The sequence below is a fragment of the Cupressus sempervirens genome, chromosome 4, assembly GCF_028749045.1.
Source record: "Cupressus sempervirens isolate cs-2001-9-10 chromosome 4, ASM2874904v1, whole genome shotgun sequence".
Classification (NCBI taxonomy): domain Eukaryota; kingdom Viridiplantae; phylum Streptophyta; class Pinopsida; order Cupressales; family Cupressaceae; genus Cupressus; species Cupressus sempervirens.
In genome coordinates this window covers 429,670,730-429,693,072 of record NC_143121.1, presented here as the reverse complement: position 1 = coordinate 429,693,072, position 22,343 = coordinate 429,670,730, and positions in this window count along the sequence as shown.

The window sequence follows — 22,343 nt, the reverse complement described above, 5'->3', positions numbered from 1 at the left end:
AAATGTCAAAAGAAGACAAGAAAATAGTAGCATGAGTAGAGGAAGATAAGGATTTAGAGGAAGAGGCTCTTTAGAGGGAGAATTCCTAATTTTGAATCTCAGACATAAACCATTGAAGAAAAAAAAGGTATGATAATTTTAGGGGTAACTATAGGGGTAAAAGACCAAGTTTTAGAGACAGAACACCAAGGAGGTCTAATGAATCAATAATATACAATAGCTATAATCGAGAAGGGCACATGACACATAAATTTCCAAGGAAGGAAAGTCCAAGTTCCCAAGAGGAGAGAAGGGCACATCTTATACAAGAATCAAATTTACAACATGACCTTGATTCATTTGGTTATTTAGAGAAAGGAGAGGCTCTTATGATGAGATGAACTAATGAGGGCACAACCTAAGAAAAAATGAATGCAACGAAAAAAGGATAATTTTATTATTATAAATTATATGCTATTATATTCAGTATAGCAAAAATAGACTCAACTACATTCCCTATGGGCTTACAATGTTATCATATTCTGGAGAAAAACCCTTCTCACAATACCTTCTCCTAAACTCCACAAAATTGTCTTTACAATGCAAGAACTAACCTTAAGTAACCCAAATTAGGTTTAGGGTTAGGAATAAATTTTATAATATTCCATTTGGCATCCACCACCAAAGAAGAAGTTTCTAGAAGACGTCATAAGTTGGTGAAAAATTAGAAGAATCCATAAATGGTAGTCCAACTTCTGGGAGGCATAACTTTTGATCCAAGATTTTGATTAATGAACCATTTACATTTTTGGAAAGCTCTCACAGGTATTTATTACTCTATGGACCATATTAGCTTTCCTCCTTTTTTTGGACCCATACAAAGCCATTTAGTGCCTCAAATAACTTTGAAGTGTTCTTACGAGGTCTCCAAGTGACTTAAAATTGTAATAACTTTCAAACCCTAAAGCCTTTTGTCTTGATTATTTTTCTAGAATTCTTTAAATTAAAAATAAAATTATCCCTCCATGTTAGACCTTGTAAATAATCATAATTATGGCTCAATTACAAAGTAACCTATTTTCTACACTAGCGCATATCCTGACATGCTAGAAAACACTAACCTAGAAAGCCAATAGTGGAAATATGAGAGTTGGAATCTTTGTTTGGCCCAAATGGGTATCTAGAAATACAAACACATTAAATTGAAACTAACATTGAGTATTTTTTTGGGTGATATAGGATTGTGCTTACACCACTAGATGCTCTTGCATCAAGAAACCTTCTAAAGTTGCCTACACAAACATAACCACCCCAAAAGGAAATCAATTTTTAGGAAAAAAATGTAAGTCGGGACAAAAAATTGTAAAGTGTTGATAGACTCTGGCTCAATAGAGAATCTTGTGGCTCTTGAAATGATGGAAATTTTAAATTTGTAAGAATGCCTCATCCTTACCCTAACAAGGTATCATGGCTCATCAAGGGACAAAAAAACATTCACCAAAGACAAAGCTTGGGTTGAGTTACGAATTGGAGCATACAGAAACAAGATTTTGTTTGGCATAGTCAATATGTTGGAAATGTAATATAGATTGGGTGACTGAGAAGGGATGGGTGAATCAGGAAGCAATAAAACTTTAAACTTAATTCACCAATTAAACCATCATCGCATAATCTGATCTAGTTGCATGCATGAAAGAATGAAAGCAATAAAACATTCATATCAGTTTGAAACAGGATATGGTAACCTAGAAACCTTCCAAAATAGATAGTAAAACTTAGATGGGATGATACCCACAAGCTTTATGTTTGCATTATAAAATTGGCCTGTTAAGAGTTACAATTGACCTCTTCTAGTGATCTTTCCTATTAGGAGCAATAAGGACTGTTAGATCCACCTTGTTAAAGGATTTACAAAAATACAATGAAGTATGCACTTTGTTACAAGATTTGGACTAAGATTGTCAAGTCCACATTGTTAGAGGATTTAACTGATGCACGTATTAGGATGAACTAGTGATTGATCTCTGATTTGCGACTTTGATTTGCTAAATGAGATTCCTTTAGTTGCAATGATCACCCGACTATGATAGATAAGTCTCTGCTAATCCTTATACTACTTGTATCCTTCTTCAATTCACACTCATCTAATTCTTAATTGTTCACATACATTCTTCTATTACCTTTTGGATATGATATAATGTATTACATATATCAATCCAATTAATTATCTCTTGAAGTCAACCACAATACCAAATTCTATTGATAAATTGATTGAAAAGAGATGTAGAAGGAGATTGTATGTTTCAATCATTATTTTATCACTAATGTCAAACCTACTAGTAAGATAACTACTTATATGATTTAAGTACTATCACTTAGATGATTAAAGAAGAGGACTTGATCAAAAGATGTAACAATAGCACCTAGAGGAAAGGTTGAGTTATGATTATGTAATGAAGTATAAGAATCAATTAAGAAAGTGATGACATGATGTATTGATAATCTACTTAAGGTTACAAAGACTAGTTACACTAAGAAAGTTTAGAAGAACAAGTTACACAAAGATTGTTTGTCAAACTTGACCAAGTGGATAGTAGGTGTTGAGCAAAGTCAGTGCAAGCTGAGTAGAAAGTTAGTTAAATCAAAGAAAAAGTTTATTCTAGCATATGCCAAGCTAAACAATGGATGCCTAATAAAGTTTAGTTGATGTCAAGCATCAATAAACTTTAGTTTGTGCTGAGTAATTTCATAGTGGATGCTGAGCAATGCAGTATATGCAAAGCATTAGAAGCAAGATAATATCGAGCTGCTGCATTATTTAAAAGATTGTAAATTTGATGAATCTGAGCTGACAAGTTTGTTTTCTTGGAATTTTTGAACCAGGTAGAAGATAAGGTTGATGATCTAGTGACATAGAATTCAAGGTAAACCATTTTTTTGGTGAATTCAAAGAGGATTCTAGAAGAAGTTTCTAGAAGAGATATGAAATGTGGGATAGACTCATTGTATCCTACCTAATCCATCTTAACCCTAAATTGGACGATGGAAAATGAGTGGCAAAATATCTTAATTTCCTATTTATAGGAATGGCTAGTCATGAAAAAAAATATAGTTGGATGTGAGAACCTAAGGAAGACAAGGACTCAAGGGCTCTACTTCATCAAGTGACCTAAGAGAAGAGACTGCATTGGCATGCTAAGCAAGGAGGCTTAAGAAGATGAATGATTGAAGGGTTAACAAGCTATAGAACTACAAAGTATAAAGGCCAAGAAGAATTAAGGAGTGAACAATGATCTATAATCTACAAATGAAGTTGTAAGTTGCATTAGATCAAGCCTTACTGTTACTCTCTAACAATTATATCAGTCTAGGGTAAATCCTTTGGATTAAGGTTGACCTAATAGTCATTTGTAAATCCTCTAATCGGGTGACATTCCAATTGAATGGTCTAAAGTCCTATAACAAGGCTTACTCCTAATAGGGTGATTGAAATCCTTTAATAGGGTCACATTTAATTGTGTGTATTGTAACCTTTAATAGGGTTGGCCTTTCATAGGGCATCACTTTAGAAGAGTGAAAAAGGAGTAGCATGTTACTAGTGCTTTTTCCCAAATTGAGTTTTTAGATAAATCATTGTGTCAAGTGTGGTAATGAACTTGTTATGTTTCATGATTATATTTCTACAAGTTGATTTGATAGTAACCTACAAGTTTTAACTGATTGTATAATCTTAAGGATGCATGCATAAGTATAAATGTTTTATGGGTTCACTAAGTTGTGAAATGTTTTAGTTATACATGTAGACCTTGGATAATTGATTCCCCCCCCCCCTCTCTTAGTTGTTCTAAAATATATTCCAACAATTGGTATCAAAGCCATCTACTTAAAGAAGACTAGTTTGAAAGTACTAGAAGCACAAAGATCAAGATGTCAAAAAGAGAAGTACCAAAGCTCAACAGAGATAACTTTCCTCCATGACAAAGTTTGATGAAGCTACACCTTGGAGGACTTAGAGATCATGCACAATCTACCATTACCATTGAGCATGTTGAACCTACTAGAGCTCCAACTACTAAGGATATGAGAAAGAAAAAGGAGCACAACCAAGCAATGTTGAAGATTGCCTCTGCTCTAAGTTATGCTGAATTTGATGATACTAAAAGTCTTGACAACGCAAAGAAAATGTGGGATGCCCTAGTTTCCATCTATGGAGGAGACACAAATGTTCTTAAAGCCAAATCTAAAAGCCTTAGAGGTAAGTTTGATGAAATGAGAATGGAAGAAGGTGAAAATATTGCTCAATATATTGTAAGGATAAAAGAAGTAGTTAATGCAATAAGAGGAGCAAATAGAAAACTAGATGATGATACTATGTTAAGCAAAGTTTTAAGAACACTACTGCCTATTTATTTTATTAGAGTCTCTGTAATTCAAGAACTAAGATGTATACCAAGGAATGATCTATCACTTGAAGGTCTAGTAGGTAGACTCATTGCTTTTGAGCTATCTTACTTTGATAATTACAAACCAAAGAATATTGAATCTGCCTTCAAAGCAAAAGTGTCATTGAAGAAACCTGATGAAAAGAAGAAAAAGAAAAAGGAAAAATATCTATCCAACAATAGTGATACAGATGAGGAGGATGTTGAACAACTTGAATCACTATTAGCAAGAAGATTTCACAAAGGTAAAGGAAAGTTCAAAGGTAAGTTACCTATCATTTGTAGATATTAGTTTTCCATAATCCATTGGAATTCTTTGCTATATTTTCTAGGTAGATTGTGTAACAATTTTTGCATCAACATTTCAGATCACACTCTATGATCCACATCAGGATGAGAGAGCTGAAGGAGAAAAGTGTGATTTGAAATGTTGATGCAAAAATTGTTACACAATCTACCTAGAAAATACAACAAAGAATATCTATCATTTGTTTCAATTGCAATGAGGTTGGTCATATTGCTGCTAGATTCCACAAAAAAAAAAATACAGAGGAAATGATAGATACAAGAATAGAAGAGATGAAGACAAAAAGGACTACAAAGAAAAAGGAAACAAGTCATGCTACATTGCGTAAGAAGAAACATCTAATGAACATGATGATGAAGTAGTATATGTTGCAATGAAGGAGGATTCTGATGAAGATGAGACAACTACACTTGTAACTTGTGTAAATAGGAATGATAGATGGATCATTGACAGTGGATGCTCACATCACATGACTGGAGACAAAAGTAAGTTCATTTCCTTGAATTGTTATGATGGAAATAGTGTAAGATTTGGTAATGATGCACCATCTTTGATAAAAGGAAAAGGTTCTATCAAACTCACAGATAAAATTTTATGTGACAATGCTTATTATGTTGAAGGAATTAACTATAATTTGTTAAGTGTATCACAACTAAATAATTTGGGATGTAAAGTTGAGTTTGAAAACAAGGTTGCTAAGATATATGACACAAATGGAAGACTGGTTGGAAAAGGTGACCAGACTAGAAGTAATCTATTCTATCTTGATATAGAAGATGCTACTTGTCTTGTTGTAAAGTTTGATGATGTATGGCTATGGCACAAGAGATTATGTTATGTTAATTTTGATAACTTGGTTAGTATCAACAACATGAAGAAAGTTAGAGGTTTACCTAAGTTGAAGAGGCCTGATAATGTAATGTGCAAATAATGTCAGATCGGAAAAATGACAAAGTCAAGTACCTCTAAAGAAATACTAGAGATTGTTCATACTGACTTATGTGGACCAATTGAAGTGGAAAGCTACAAAGGAGATAAATACATTATGCTACTTGTTGATGACTATTTGAGGATGATGAAATATATGTTTTTGAAAAAGAAATTGGATGCCTTACAAATGTTTAAGCGGTACCAAGCAATAGTTGAAAAGGAAACAAGGAAAAGTCTGGAGTGTTTGAGATCTAACAGAGGAGGAGAATTCACATCAAATGAATTTGAAATGTTCTATAATGTCAGAGGAATCAAAAGATAGACATCCGCCCCTAGAACCCCTCCACAAAATGGAATTGCTGAAAGAAGGAACAGATCAATAATGGACTGTGCTAGAACACTCATGATGGAGAAGAATGTTGCTTTGAAATACTAGAGAGAAGATGTAAGTACAACTGTCTATACCATGAGCCATGTACAGGTCAAGAAAGGTACTCATTCAACACCTTTTGAATTATTGTATGGATGCTCACCTAATGTAAAATATTTTAAGGTGTTTGGAAGAAAATGTTACATTCTTAAGGATTTCAAGAATGGTAAACTGGATGCAAAAAGTGAAGAAGGTATATTCCTAGGATACTCCACAAGAAGTAAAGCTTATAAGTGTTTAAATACTAACACTAAAAAAGTTGTGGAAAGTGAAAATGTAAATTTTGATGAGTATATAGAAGTGTATGAGGTTGAACCTATGAAACAACCATAAGAATACAAATCATTTGTATACTCTTATGAAGGTATGTCTGTTGAAGAAGATGTTGCAAATTAGGCTACAAATTAACAGCAAGTTTCAATAACTATTGAATCATAGACTATGAGTGGCGAGTTGCATTTAAGAACCAAGCCACATTCAGATGCCAAGTTACAAAATGAAATAGAAGCACATTCTGATATTGGTGAAAATGTTGAATTACCTAACAAAGGTGCACATAGTTATTCTAATGCTGAAAGGAAAAATGAAGAAACTAGAGCTAAACCAAGATTGTCCAAATATGTGAAGAGATATCATCCTTCTGCTCAAATCATTGGAGATAAAGATGCTAGACCAATGACAAGAAATTGATTGAGAAATGATACATGTTTGCTGAGCATGAAGGAACCCAATTTAGTAAAAGATGCATTAGAATATGATGACTAAATAAAGCCATGAAAGAAGCTATTGAAAAAATTATGAAGAACAAAATATGGAGTCTAGGTCCTAGACTAGAAGAAAAAAATGTGATTGGCACCAAGTGGGTATTCAGAAACAAGTTAGATGAAAATGGTGAAGTCACAAGAAATAAAGCAAGATTAGTTTGCAAGGGATATGCACAAGAAGAAGGAGTTAACTATGAAGAGACATTTGCCCCTGTTGCTAGATTGGAAGGAGTAAGAATTTTACTTGCTTATTCTACATACAAAGGTTTCAAAGTTTATCAAATGGATGTTAAATCTACATTTCTGAATGACATATTAGAGGAAGAAGTTTACATAGAACAACTAGAAGGTTTTGTTGATGTTAACAATAAAAGCATGGTATGTAGACTACACAAAGCTCTATATGGTTTGAAACAAGCACCAAGAGCATCGTATGAGAGACTTCATAAGTATCTTGTGAAGATTGGATTTGAAAGGACTGATGATAACAACAATCTATATAAAAAGATAGAAAAAGGAAAAGGTATTTTGTTATCTAATATGTTTGTTGATGATATCATATTTAGAGGACAAAATGCCTTATGTAAAGATTTTTCAAATTAGATGAATCTAGAATTTGAAATGTTCATGTTTGGAGAAATAAAATTCCTTGTGGGATTGCAAGTATATTAGATGAATTATGGTATATACATCACTTAGTCAGAGTATGTCAAGGAAATATTGAAAACTTTTGGATTGGAGGATTCCAAACTAGTAAGTACACCTATGGTGATAGGACTTAAGTTATCAAAGAATGATGATTTATTTGAGGTGAATCAAACATTGTATAGGTCTATGCTTAGATAATTACGACATGTGGTATATAGAAGACTTGGCATTGCATTATCTGTAGGGATAGTTGCAAGATTCTTTGCAAATCCTAGGGAGAATCATTTAATGGTTGTGAAGAGAATAATGAGATATTTGAAAGGAATAGAAGCGTTTGATCTATACTATATGAAAAATGAGAAATTTGAATTGAGAGCCTACACTGATGTTGATTGGGCTAGAAACATTGATGACAAAAAAATCACCAGTGGAGGAGCATTTTTCGTAGGCAAGAGAGTAGTTATATGGACTAGTAAGAAAAAAAATTGCACCTCACATTCTATTACTAAAGCTAAATATGTTGTTGCTACTATAAATTGCACAAACATTGTATGGATTGAACAACTACTCAAAGGAATGAAGGAAGAAATCACAAAACCAGTGATACTTTGTTATGATAATACAAGTGCTCTCATATATCAAAAAATCTAGTGATGTACACAAAGACTAAACACATTGCAATCAAGTATCATTACTTGAGAAAGTTAGTTCAAGACAAAGAGGTGAAAATGGAATATGTCAACAAAAAAAGAACAAATTGCCGATATCTTCACAAAATAATTACCTAAGGATGCTCATGAGTATCTAAGAGGTAAACTAAGGGTAATACCCCTATTAAAAGCTATCTAAGTAACAAGAGGAGTGCCCTGCATCAAACAATCTGATTTTCATATGTTACAAATTGGTGTAGTGGATCTTACTTTAGGAGTTGCCTAAAGTAATCAACAAACTAAAACTTCAAATCCATCACAAGCAACGTGACAGAGGGAGAAGCAGAAGAAAATGGAAAGCTTATAACTGCATGATAAGATGACAAGTCTTTGACATTGTTGTCAAAGAGGGAGATATTCTGTTGATCAAACTAGTATGTATAATTACTGATGGGGAGATTAAATAATCTTAGAGGGAGATATTGTTGATCAGAGGAAAACATAAAGTATGATGAGGGAGATAGAAAAATTCAACAAAAGAGGGAGAAATTTATCCTAATATCGAACAAGAAAGAGGGAGATTAAGATTATAGTAAAAAGGGAATTATAAACTTAGAGGGAGTTATCAAGAGTTTTGTAACCTATTTAGAAGATGGAAGTTGCTAATACAAGGAGAAATATCAATACAAGGAATTATTTTCTTTTTTGGTATTGTCTTATTGTTTTAACCTAGTCAGTATGGTTGAACAAGGTGTTCACCATTTGGCTAATTCAGTTGATTAGTTTGGTTTGCCATCAATGCCAAAGAGGGAGATTGTTGATAAATTGATTGAAAAGAGATGTTGTAGAAGGAGATTATTGAAAAAGGGAGATTGTATGTTTCAATCATTGTTTTTTTCACTGATGTCAAACCTACTAGTAAGATAACTACTTATATTATTTAAGTACTATCACTTAGATGATTGATGAAGAGAACTTGATCAAAAGACATAACAATAGCACATAGAGGAAAGGTTGTGTTATGATTATGTAATGAAGTATAAGAATATGTTAAGATAGTGATGACATGATGCATGATAATCTACTTAAGGTTACAAAGGCTAGTTACACTAAGAAAGTTTAGAAGAACAAGTTACAAAAAGATTGTCTATCAAGCTTGACTGAGTGGATAGTAGGTGCTAAGAAAAGTCAGTGCAAGCCAAGTAGAAACTTAGTTGAAGCCAAGCAAAAGTTCATTCTAGTGTATACTGAGAAAAAAATGGATATTGAGTAAAGTATAGTTGATGCTAAGCACCAATAAACTTTAGTTTGTGCCAAGGTATTTCATAGTGGATGCCAAGTAATGCAGTATATGCCGAGGATCAGAAGCAAGATAATTTTGAGCTACATTATTATTTAAAAGATCATATATTTGATGAATCTAAGTTGACAAGTTTGTTTTTTTGGAATTTGTGAACCAGGTGGAAGATAAGGTTGATGAACCGTGGCACATAATTCAAGGTAAACTATTTTTTGGTGAATTCAAAGAGGATTCTAAGAGAAGTTTCTAGAAGAGAGATAGAATGTGGGATAGATTCATTGTATTCTACCTAATCCATCTTAACCCTAAATTGGATGATGGAAAATGAGTGGTGAAATATATTAATTTCCTATTTATAGGAATGGTTGGTCATAAAGAAAAATATAGCTGGATGTGAGAACCTAAAGAAGACAAGGAGTCAAGGGCTCTGCTTCATCAAGTGACCTAAGAGAAGAGACTGCATTGGCATGCTAAGCAAGGAGGATTAAGGAGATGAATGCTTGAAGGGTGATCAAGCTATAAAAATTACAAAGTATGAAGGCCAAGTAGAATTCTATAATCTACAAATGAAGTTGTAAGCTCCATCAGATCAAGCCTTACTATTACTCTCTAACAATTGTATCAGTCTATGGTAGATCCTTTGGATTAAGGTTAACCTAATAGTCATTTGTAAATCCTTTTATCGAGTGACATTCCAAGTGAATGGTCTAAAGTTCTCTGATAAGGCTCACTCCTAATAGGGTGATTGAAATCCTTTAATAGGGTCACATTTAATAGTGTATGTTGTAACCTTTAACAGGCTTGGCCTTTTACAGGGCATCACTTCAGAAGAGTGAAAAAGGAGTAGCATGTTATTGGTGGTTTTTCCCAAATTGGGTTTCCATGTAAATTATTGTGTGAAGTGTGCTGATGAATTTTTTATGTTTAATGATTACATTTTTTCAAGTTGATTTGACAGTGACATACAAGTTTTAAGTGATTTCATAATCTTAAGGATGCATGCATAGGTATAAATATTTTATGGGTTCACTAAACTATGAAAAGTTTTAGTTATACATCTAGACCTTGGATAACTGATTCACACCCCCCCACCTCTGTCTCAATTATTCTAAAAGATATTCCAAAAATTCATCATAATTCACAATTTTGGTCCACTACTATAACTCAAGTTTTGAAGATAAGCTCAATGATGTTCTGACACTTGACAAACATTATCAATACTCAAAAGACTTTGGCACTCAATTGACATTGAAGCTCAATCCATACTGATCACTTTGAGTAGTATGAACTCATTCAATACTATATGACTTGATGAACACTAAGAAACTTGGTAGATACTAAATCACTTGATTGACACTATATGGCTTGGTCAACACTGAATTCACTTTGTTAACATTGCGACCCTAGTAGACACTAATATACTTGGTTAACACTATAGAGATCGGTTAACACTAAGATCTTCATCACTTACAATGGAAAGATTGGTAGAATTTGGCATGCTCAAGCAATACTGTAAACTATCTCAGATGCTCAAAAAATATTATGAAGCTAAACATGAACTTCAATCTGTCTGACTGGCTCAGTAGCAATTGAAACTAATTGAGTAAGTGTTAAGCCACTAATAAAAAAATTGACCTTGATGTCAACAATCTCCCCCTTTTGTATTAGTGACAAAAAGATTTATCATACCAAAATTATGAATCTTCAACTTGATTTTGACTAATGTTTATTGATGTTGTTCGGTAACCTCTTACTCTATTTTTACTCTTTTTTTTTTTTTTTTCAAAATTGCTTTTGCAAACAATTTTTTCTTTCTATTTGTACATATGTTTCCATATTACTACTCCCCCATACATATATCTCATCTCCATACATATATCTAGAGTACGATAATATTTTCCTTTTATACAAATAATATTATCCCCCTTTTTGACATAAATGTGAAAGGTGCAAATATTTACAAGTTAATACCAAAATGTGACAAGAAATTACTATGTACCTTCAAAATGATTGGCATGGTCTTGTCCCAATTATTGGCATGGTCTTGTCCCTAATCCTGGCTTCTTCCCTTAATAATTTTGCCTAAAGATCTATCAAGTACCTGATCTTTTTAAAATATGTAGAACTACAACTCAGATCAAGTGACAATTGATGTGCACTTGCCTTCATATCTTCATCTATATTGGATAGTTTATCCTTAATCTACTTAGTAAAGATAGATGTGTCACTCAACTTGACAAATAAAGAAACACCATTATTTATATATGTCTCCAGTGTAGTAATAATAGTAGATAATTCTACTTGATCAATAGCTATGATCTATGCTACTTGCTCCAAAACTTTGTATTCAAATTTTCTTTCTACCATCTATAGAAGTTTTTCTTGTCCATTTAGTTCTTCATTGTATTTGTGGACAATTTCAACCAAATAATCAAAAATAGGTTTTGTCTCACCAAACTCAATGTTTAGATCATCAACAAATATGCCACGGTGGAAACAATAGTGGAAAAAATAGAAATAGAAACAAATATAGGAACAATAGAAGTAACACTAACAATAGGAAGACCTTGTTTTTTCTCGGTAGAGTCTGATGCTAGAATGATCTAATCTTGCTACTCGGTAGATGAAGTGTTAGAAACTTCACTAATTGAAGTACTCAATAATGTTGCTTTAGAGATTGGTTGGGTACTTGGTGATCCAATTTTTTACCTCAACTAATTGGATAGAAACCTTCTCTAACCTAGATTGCACTAAGGCTTTGCTTAAAGAATGAGGAAGGGAGGTCATAACCTCTGCTACTATATTCTCTACATCAGTAGCCTCAATAATTTGAATTTTTGGAAGAATTCTTCCTTTAGTTTCTTGTTCTTCTTCCTCATCAACATCATCAATATCTACATATCTATTTCACCATCTCTTATTTTTGTATCCTCTTCCATGTCATCTTCTTTTCTATCCTTATCATCAATTTGCACAACATTATCACTAGGCTTGTGCAACCCATAGATTTTTTCCATGCAATAGAATTGGATTTTACAACAGACTCAATATCCTTTGATAGGATCAATAATGCATTGAATTTTGGAGTCAACTTTATTTCATTCTCCTTTAATTATTTCTTTACCTCTTTTTCATTGAGACTCAACATAAGTTGTCTCAATGTCTGTTCTTTGATGTCACTTGAAACCTTGACTACATTTTCCCATACTGGTGCAATTGCCTTGAGAATTACATCAGGAACTTGAGCTTTCAACTCATTCAAAGAGTATTTCTATTTTTCCATCTTTGCAGCTAGAGCATCCTCAATCTATTTCTTCTCCTCTTATTTTCTTCTAACCTTTTCAATCTATCTACAAAGGTAGGGGCATTCTTCTAAAATATTATTTGCTTGACTTCATCCTCTTCTTCTCCAAGCTTAAATTTCTTCCTAGATTTTGTTGCTCTTCTTATGAACACAACAGGGGATGATTTTTCTGGTTTGGTTATGATTACGTTCCCCTTCTTTTTTGGGAGTTTCCTCTTCTTCAAATTCTTCTTCCTCTACATCTTCCTCCTAACCTTCTTCTTCTTCAAGGTCATCACCTTTTCCTTTAGTTAGCAAGAGAGGGGAACTAGAAGATTTGGTGTTCTTCAGTAACTTCTCTACTTTCTTCCTTCCTCTCTTCATTGCTTAAGGTAACTTGGTTTCAAGTTCTATTATGACCTTAGCCTCCTCATATGTGCCAAAATAAGGTGCCTTGGGGTCTACTGGCTCATTTAGGAGAACCTCAATAATATCTTTGTTGTCATCAATATTAACCTCAACTCAAAGGTTTTACCCATGTCACTTTTGGCTTGACTACTTGGATGTAAACCTTGTCACATGCTACTAGAAAATTGATATCCTTCTCATAGTCTTCTACTAATTTCTTAGGAATTCTATATTTTCTCTACATTTTCTCTTTGAATATTTCAAAGTAGGCATCTATTATACTCTCTAAGTTTTCTCCCATTTCTATTATGAACTCATTAATTTGATACAATATAGGTGTATCTATGTACCATACCACGATTCCTTTAGAAGGGAAAAAAATGTACATAGAAAAATAAATAGGTTAAAAGAGAACCAAACTTACATGGATTGTTCTTGGAGACTCAAATACTCTCCATGTTTTTGGCCAATTGACTCAATAGTAGGTAGACAAGGTCAAAAGATAAATTATTTTTCACCACCTTCAGTGCTAGGTCAACTATTTCATAGGGAACATTGTTCAGTCTGCTCGAGCTATATAACTTATGTGCAATAACATGTATTCCAAACTTTATTTCTATGTCTAACACATTGTTAAGCTTCATTCCTTTGCCATCCCACTCATAAGAGTTCTCTTTGCTAGTTCAACTTGACCTAGGGTTTTTGTGTTTTTTTCCTTTCTTAACATTAGCAACCCGATAATCATTTTTATCATCTTCTTTGTGATCTGGACAGATTGATCTATCCACAAATGCATTTCATGAACTCTCCTCAGGATATATCTGATCCATTTCCCTTGTAAATCTCATGACATATGCATAATGTGTGTTAAACCCTTCATCTCCAAATTTTTATGCTCAAGTTTTAAAAACACCATCCATAGAAAGTTCATTGAACACCTGGTTCCTTTCTAGGGTTCCAAGCTCTTGAATTGAACAATGATAAAATGACCTAATATCATTAATAAGAAGTACCTTTAGAGGGATTTGTGACTTCTCTTTGACTGGGTTAAGTGCTTCTATTATAGCTAGGATCAATTTGAATGTGGGATCCTTGCACTCCACTCCATGAACCAACATCTTTTAACCCTTTTCCACTTTGCTTCCTGAAGTCACCATTTGCTTGGTTAATTCTTGAATATGAAAATAATCTTCACGAATTACTGCATCAAATCACTCGCAGGCTCAAAATTGCTCTTCACTCTTAGCTCTGGAAATTCACAATGAAATGATTGATGAATTTTCTACTTTTATCAAAATTTTGTCTTTATTATTGCCATTAATGCTTCGTACAAATGTTTTCTTGGTGATAGGCTATCCCCGGCTCTATTTGATCTTTATTGCTAGGAAGAAACCTTCAACTCGGCAAAGTCTCCTGACTCAGTAGGAACTACCACCACTCAATCTGAACTTGGTACTCAAAAGAGTCACCAAATCGACATCTACATCCAAAACTTGCTAAGGATATGCAAACTAACCTTGCTTAGCAAGGTCTTACAACCAAACCTTACTTGATAAGGTCTTCAGCTGTCATCATCACTTGGTGATCCTTGTGCATCTTGAATATTTATATGGATCTTCTACTTTTTGACTAGAACTGGTATAGGATGTCTTCTTCTGAATCTCAATTCCTATAATATTCGTGGATGTCTAAGTTGAAATGGTTAAGTCACCCAACTCATTGACTTGGGTGTCATTACTTTCATGACTTTGGCTTGCATTCTCAGGAGATTTATGCACCCATTTTTGTCTCATTTAATTTTTGATATTATCAACCTTTTCTTTCTTTTCATATTCAATTCTTCTTGTGTTCATAGAGATCTTGGAAAGTTGTCCAAGTTCTGTACATACAAAACATCTATTTATAGTATCTCTCTTCCTTGTGTAATGTTTTATGCAATTTTATCCAATTTTTCCAAACCCTCCACAATAGTGACATCTACACCATGTATTGTTATCCCAACCAAATATAACTTTGACAATTTGTTCTACTGGGTTCCATTTCTTGGTCTTACACTGAAGATTTGTGTCCTTGTTTGTTGCAATTGTGACACTTTCCTTCAAACTTCAATTTCTCTATGCATTCACTTGCTCTATGTCTGTACTTAATAGAGTTGTAGCACTTTCCATTGAATTTTTCTTTACCATTTCTCTAACACTTATTTGATATATGACTTATTATTCATCAATGACTACATCTAGGCCTTTTGCTCTTTTTAACTCCTTATTGAGAAGATTCACCTTTTTCTATATATCCTAATCCAACTTTACTTTTGTGTTTAAATTGAGTTTTCTTATCCAGTTGATTCATTCTTTCTTGTGAATTCATTTATCCTCTCATTGATCTTCTTCTCTATACTGAGATCATTCTTCAATATTTCATTTTCTATCCTCAAGTTGATAAGCTTTTAATTTGCATCATTGAGTTGATCAATCAAATCTATTTTTTGAAGAGATAGTTGATTAATTTCATTGTCCTTTTCTTCTATTTCTTCAATGGATTTTTTCTTTTGTTCCATGACTTTACATAATTTGACTAATTGAATTTATTGTTCTCTTTTCAACTTTTTGATTTCTTCTTGAAGAGTAAGATTCTTGTCAAGTAGATCTATGATTATTGTGTTAGCTTCATCTATGTAATCACCCAAAAATAGTCATCTAGACTATTAGCCCCCTTTTCAATTGTTTTGGCTAAATTAATTTAAGCATTTACCTAGACCAAATTGCTAATAATCAATTTATTTGATTATAACATATAGTTTGACTATGCTATCCTAAGTTCATTATTTGATTAAAAGAACATGTCCCCTTTTAATTAAATAAAATACCCCATTCTTCTAACCCACTTAAAGTGCACACATAAAGTCCTTTTTCTATTTTACAATTAAAAGAAAAGGCTTGCGAGACTTTTGTCTTATGTGACAAGTCAATTTATATTCTATTGGTTGACATGTGTGTGCACATGGATCACTCCTCTTTTCAAATTCCACCATTGATCATCCACCATCTTCATCTTGATCTCTACCGTCCATACGACTTTAAAAGGGAGAGAGCTTTCCCCCTCAATCCATCCATATTTTGAGTATTGTTATACTGCAGGTTTTCTAACAGGTTTCTTTGGAGCTTTGTGGAGAACTTCTATTTCTTGTCTACATTCTCTCATACCATAGCATTTTAGCTTAGATTCATGTTGCATGTTAGTTTAGCTTCTATTTTGCAATAATCTATCTCACATAGCTTAATATTTGGATTGTAACACTCTCATACATGTTTTAACATAGCTGCATTTTGCATTCTCATCTTAGCTTAGTTTCCATATTTGCATTGCATCCTTGAGGAACTCCTTGGGACATTTGCATTCTTGCATCTTGTCTTTGGAACCTCCCATTGCATGGTTTACTAGCAAGAAGAGTATCTCTAAGACTCATCTGAGAGCCTTCTTATTCTTGAAATATACTCTTTTGCACTCCATGGATAGGGAGCTCTAAGCCGGCATCCAAGCATTCCAAACTCATTGAATCGTTTGGATAGAAGGGTTTAGCGTGGGACACTTTCGAGTGTACATTTTTGGTGCCCACCGTGGGGCTTGAATCAAGTTTCTAGCTCCATTTTCTTTTATTTCTTATCTCTAGTTTTTTTACAGCAGTATATTGGATCTAATCAAGTGCTTTTGTAGAATTATTACTTTGGTTTTAAGGCCAACCCATAAGTAGATTGGTTTGAAGGCCAAACATCTAGTTGGTTTAAATATTTGATCATATCTTTTAAACCGCTTGAACTTTGATTCTAAATTTTTTTTTCAAGTTGGGTATGTGCCCAAAATGCTTTAGTCTGATTTTCAGAGCATTTTGATGTGATTTGTGGAAGTTATGATTTTTTCTTTATTTTTCATAAAAATTCATTTTGGATTTCAAATCAGTGTTTTTTTTTGAAAAACTTGCATTTTCATATTTTTTTTTGAATTCTAAGGTGGGTACTTTCTTTTTGTTTTGACTTTTGAGGTTGTATTAGGGATGAAAAACCTGATTTGATAAATCTAGCCTATTTTGACAAAATGGGTCCCTAGGGCACAAATGAAGAGATTTTTTTGAATTTCTTACATTTTTGGAAAGCTCTCTAATTTTTATTAGGGGTATCTTCTTTTCATTTCTATTTTTGGATCTAAAATCATAGTAAAAAAGTTTAATCTTGTTGACTAGGTCAAAAGCAAAGAGTAAAAATGAGAGCATTTGTGATTAGTTTGCACTTTGTTTGCATACACTTGATTGGAAGATAAATTGGATTTTTGAGGCAACTAACCTCTTTTTATTGCAGATTTTTATGTTATTTCACACTAACTTTTGGTGCTAACAAGTTGTGATTTCAAGTTGCCATTGTTGTGAAAAAAAATTTGAAACATTGCATAAAAAAGAACGCATGTCAAAGCTTCAAATGCACAAGGGCTACTAACAATTGTTTGTAGGGCTGCCCAACCCATAATAACCAAATTTTTCTTGTTCTTTACTTTTTAAATGTGTGGCATATACTAGTTATTTATTTTTAGGCACATTAAAACTTACAATTGGGATCTTTTGGTGATATGAGAGTATGCTCTTGACCCTTGTGGTGAATCAGAAAGCTTGACTTACCATTTGGTTTCAAGAGTAAGAGGCAACTGAATCTTCTTGGTGTGTTTGGAGGAAGCAATCAAGGTAGGAGAGTATGCTCTTCACCCTTGAGGTGAATCAAAAATCTTGACCCTGAGAGTGGGTCCATTTTGTGGTAGTTAGGATCCTTTAGAAGGCCTGCTCTCGAACAACCTGGGAGGAATGACCCAAGTGGGGACAAGCCGATTACCTAGCTCTTCCAACCCACTATAAAATCATGGCTACCAAGGACACAAAACTTTGGTAGACATAGTGTTTGTCTTCTCCTAGTGTGATCGCTTATGGGATTTCGACCATAGGGAGATCACTAGGCAAGAATGCTTAAGGTACTCTTGTGGTCATGAGATCAGTTACTCATCGCAAGCTGAGGTGTCCCATAAGAAGGAGCAAGAGGAGCACTATGAACAAAAGCCCTATCTAGACACCCTAAGTTAGTATCTACCTTATTTTTTCGCTCAACTTCTTGGTGCAAAGATTGATCCCAGTGGACTACCTGGATCACCCCAAGATTTTACACTCACCATCTGTGTTCCCTTGGTTATGCTTATGGAATTTTCATGAGAAATCCAATATCTCTTGTGGGAAACCACTTGGTGTGAGCTGAAGGAGCATCAAGCATGGGCCAAGTTGTTGAGTAATGAACCATGACATTTAGGTAGATATTGCTTGATGTGTTCTCAAATGTGCTAGACCTGTGGAAATCTTTGGAACATATCCATGATGATAGTTCTAGGAATTTCTTTTGAGACCTCACATATGCTTGTATCATGCAAGGTTGCTTTGTCCCTTGCTTAATTTTTTGAAGAATACTTCATGTGTCACTATCTTGTTTGGAAAGAAATTGCTTTTGAACGTCAAAATTTCTATGCTATCAACTATTGTCAAACTTTGTCAACCAAGTCAAAACATCAAGTTCAAATATTTTCTTGTGTTTCTTGCTAAGAGTAATCTCACCATTTGACTTTTCTTTTATATGTATCTAGTGCTTGAACATGCTTAAAGTGAATCTTTCATCTTAGTGCTCTTGGTCTTTCTATCTTTATGGTCTATGTCCACTTGCTAGTTATCTTTTTGCTAAAATGGTTGCCTTGATTTCTAGACTACACTCTTGGGTTGGAGAGTTGTTCACTTGTCACCCTACTTGCTCTATCTATTTGGCTATTTGGGCATCTTGCCTAGCTATTGACTTGAGTCATTCATGTCGTAATTTTCTTGGACATATTGTTTGACAAGTCACTTTCATCTCTCTCTACTATCTTGGCAAGTGAACACTCTACCTCCTATAGTTTCAACATTAAGTTATCTTCTAGGCTCTTTTATGCTTGGCTTTGCATCTAAAACTATGGGATCTAAACCTTGTGCTATCAAACTTTGACCAAATCTAGATGATCATGATATCCTCCATGCCACTAAAGAGTTTCAAGATCTATATGCACAATACAAAGAACTAGAAGAGACAAATGATCTTTCTTACCTTTATCTCTCTAAGCGCATGATAGAAATGAAGTCTAAACTTGAGAAAAGGTTAGAGGAGAAGATTGTATTCTTAAATAATTCTCCCTTAAGACCTTTACATACACATGTTTCATCTTCTTCAAGGTCTACATATTCTACTCCAAGACATCAAATGTCTTCATCTTCTAGATCTAAAGACCTCCTTAGAGAGAAAGAAAGTGATACCTACTTTGAGCCTATTCCAAGATATCATGATGGACCTATCTTTGACCAAGACAACGATGAAGACATGGATGCATACCATTCACTTGAGAAACAAAAAAAGGACTATATACATAATTTTGATAGAACTTTTTCTCCCTTGGAAGATTCTTATGATGACACTTTGCAAACACTTCTTAGCACCAAGCTCATCAGGTTACCTGAGTCTAGCTCATATGGAAACCCATCCTTGATATCTATTGTGCTTATCATCAACATAATGAGCATAGTACTTCAGATTGCATTGAGCTGAAACATAGAATCCAAGATCTTATTGATAATGGAATTATTGATACCTCTAATGACTCATGTGATGAGGATACTTTTCTTGAGAAAGATCATATTAATGATCCTATGTCTAGTGATGGTTTCCTTGATACCTCCACTTCTTCCAACACTCATGCATCTCCCAACACTTCAAAGCTTTCCAACATACCTTTATCAAATAAAGAACCTAATGCTTTTCATGTACGCTATTCCTATCCTCAAGGGCTGCCTCTAAAAGAAACTCAAGCTAACCTTCACTTGGCTGCAAACCTTTTCCATGCTACTAAGCCTAAAGATCCAAGCACTACTTCATTTACTCTTCATTCTCCCTTGTCCTTGGAAGTGGCTCCATGTCAAGAGAACTCTCAAAAAGAAAAAGCTATAAATGTTAAGAAAGATCAAGATCAAGCATCCTTTCATCTCTTTCAAGTTTTTTCCCCTCCATATCCTATATCTTGTCCACCTCCTAAGTATGATGAAGATACCACTTCCATTATCTCCCTTGAGCTTACTGAAAATTATGAGAAAATTTTTCTTCCTATGCTATCCAAAGCTAATTGTAAAGATCAAACCATCCCTTTATGTTCTACTTCTCCATATCCACTTCAAAATTGTGCTCAAGCTTCAAATGCTCCTATCAAAGGGATTGCTCCTATTAAAGCTACTCATGATAGCTTTGACCATGTTTCTCACTCTAAAGATGTTGTTATCCCTTTTCACTATCCCTTTGAATCTTCTAAATATATCCTTTGTCCTTATCCATTAGAGCTAAAGCCTTCAAACCTTCCATCTATATTGGGACCTTATGTTCCTTCATCTCCTACACTTTCTACTCCTAGCTCTCCCATCATACCTCAAGATCAAAAAAGACACTCATCCTTGATGACTTTTCACCCATCTATCCATCTAAACCAGTCATATGAGCCTTATTCATCCACAAATCCCAAGTCCTTTGGAAGTAAGAATAAACAGAAGAATCCATTGAAAAAGAAAGATCACTATGTCCCATCTAATTGACATGTGAATGCTAAGAAGGAGAATGCACAAAAGAGATTGCAAAGGTTCACTATTAAAAAAGCTAAATCAAAGAAAATATGGGTTCCTAAACCCATTATTGAAGAAATGTGTTTTGAAGTATCCAAAGGAAAATCTAAAGCTATATGGATTCCCAAGTCTCTTTTAAAAGACTTGAATTTTGAAAATACTTCAAATTTGACATTCAAGCTTCCAAAGGCTTCCATTCCATCTTCTTCTAAAAATATTTCTATAAATATTCCAAAACCTTCCACTCCACTTTTTTCCAAATCTCTTCTACCACCTCATAGATCTATACCTCAAGCTACTTCATCCATGATTCCTCCATCATTCCAATACCCTTCAAGGTGTGTGTCAATGTTGATCTTGTCCAATATTTCAGCTACCCTCATGAAATCCTCTAAAGCTTACACTTACTTTCTATACATGAACTCTTATTCTCAATATATTCTTCCTACTACCATTTCTCTTTCATCACCCTATCAACATCTTTTAGCACACCTTTCTATGGTCTTGCCTTATCATGACTTATCTTTCCTATAGGAGCACTATCTACATTCAAAAAGCTTGAGCTCTTTCTAAAAATTCAAAAAAGAAAATTCAAAAATAGAAAAAATGAAAAAAATGAAAATGTGTGTTGGTGAAAACCACTTCTTGTGGCACCTTGGTAGCAAAAGAAAAGAGAAATAAATCCATCCTATGGTGAAAACTACTTCTTGTGGCACCTTGGATAAGTACCATGATAAAAACTTGGAAAATAGGCATCATGTGTAATTCTTCCACCATCCATCTATCCTCTCTTCTCTCTTTGATCTTCACAATGTTAAGCTATCTTTGCATATTGGCTATCTTATCCAAGAGATTCTCTATTTGTGCTTTCTTATTCTCTCATAGCCTCCAGCTTGAGCTTTATTTTTATTGCTCTATCCCATCACTATCCTATCTAGTTGACCCCTTGGTCTTGATCATAATAAATGAAACATGGTTCTCTTAGGTCTCTTGACATGGCTACTCTTTTGGACTACACACTTCATGCTATCTCACTTGTTGGCTTCATTGCTTATCCTACATGCTATCTTTCTCATTACTTCCAATTGCTTATCCAAAATATGCTTCATATGACTATTTTGCCTCTTTCCCTACCTTGGGTACTCTTGAGGAGTCAGTTCTTGAGGATCACTTTCACCTGCTTCACATTCCTTTCTTATGCATCTTTGCTTATCCATCAGCTTGTTTCTCCATCGTGTCCTATACCTTGCTAGACATTGGGAGAAAATGATTTGGTCTTGCTTGAGAACTAATGATCTCTAAATTATTCTAAAAAATCCAAAAAATCATATATGATGTTGAAAAAATCCTAAAAATAAGAAAATGTCCTAAAAAAATGATCATCTTAGTGAAAACCTAGCAATAGGTGCTTTGATGTATCACCAAAAAAATCAAAAATAAAAATATACAAAAAAATTGAAAAAAACTTCTAAAAAAAATCTGTCAAGCGGT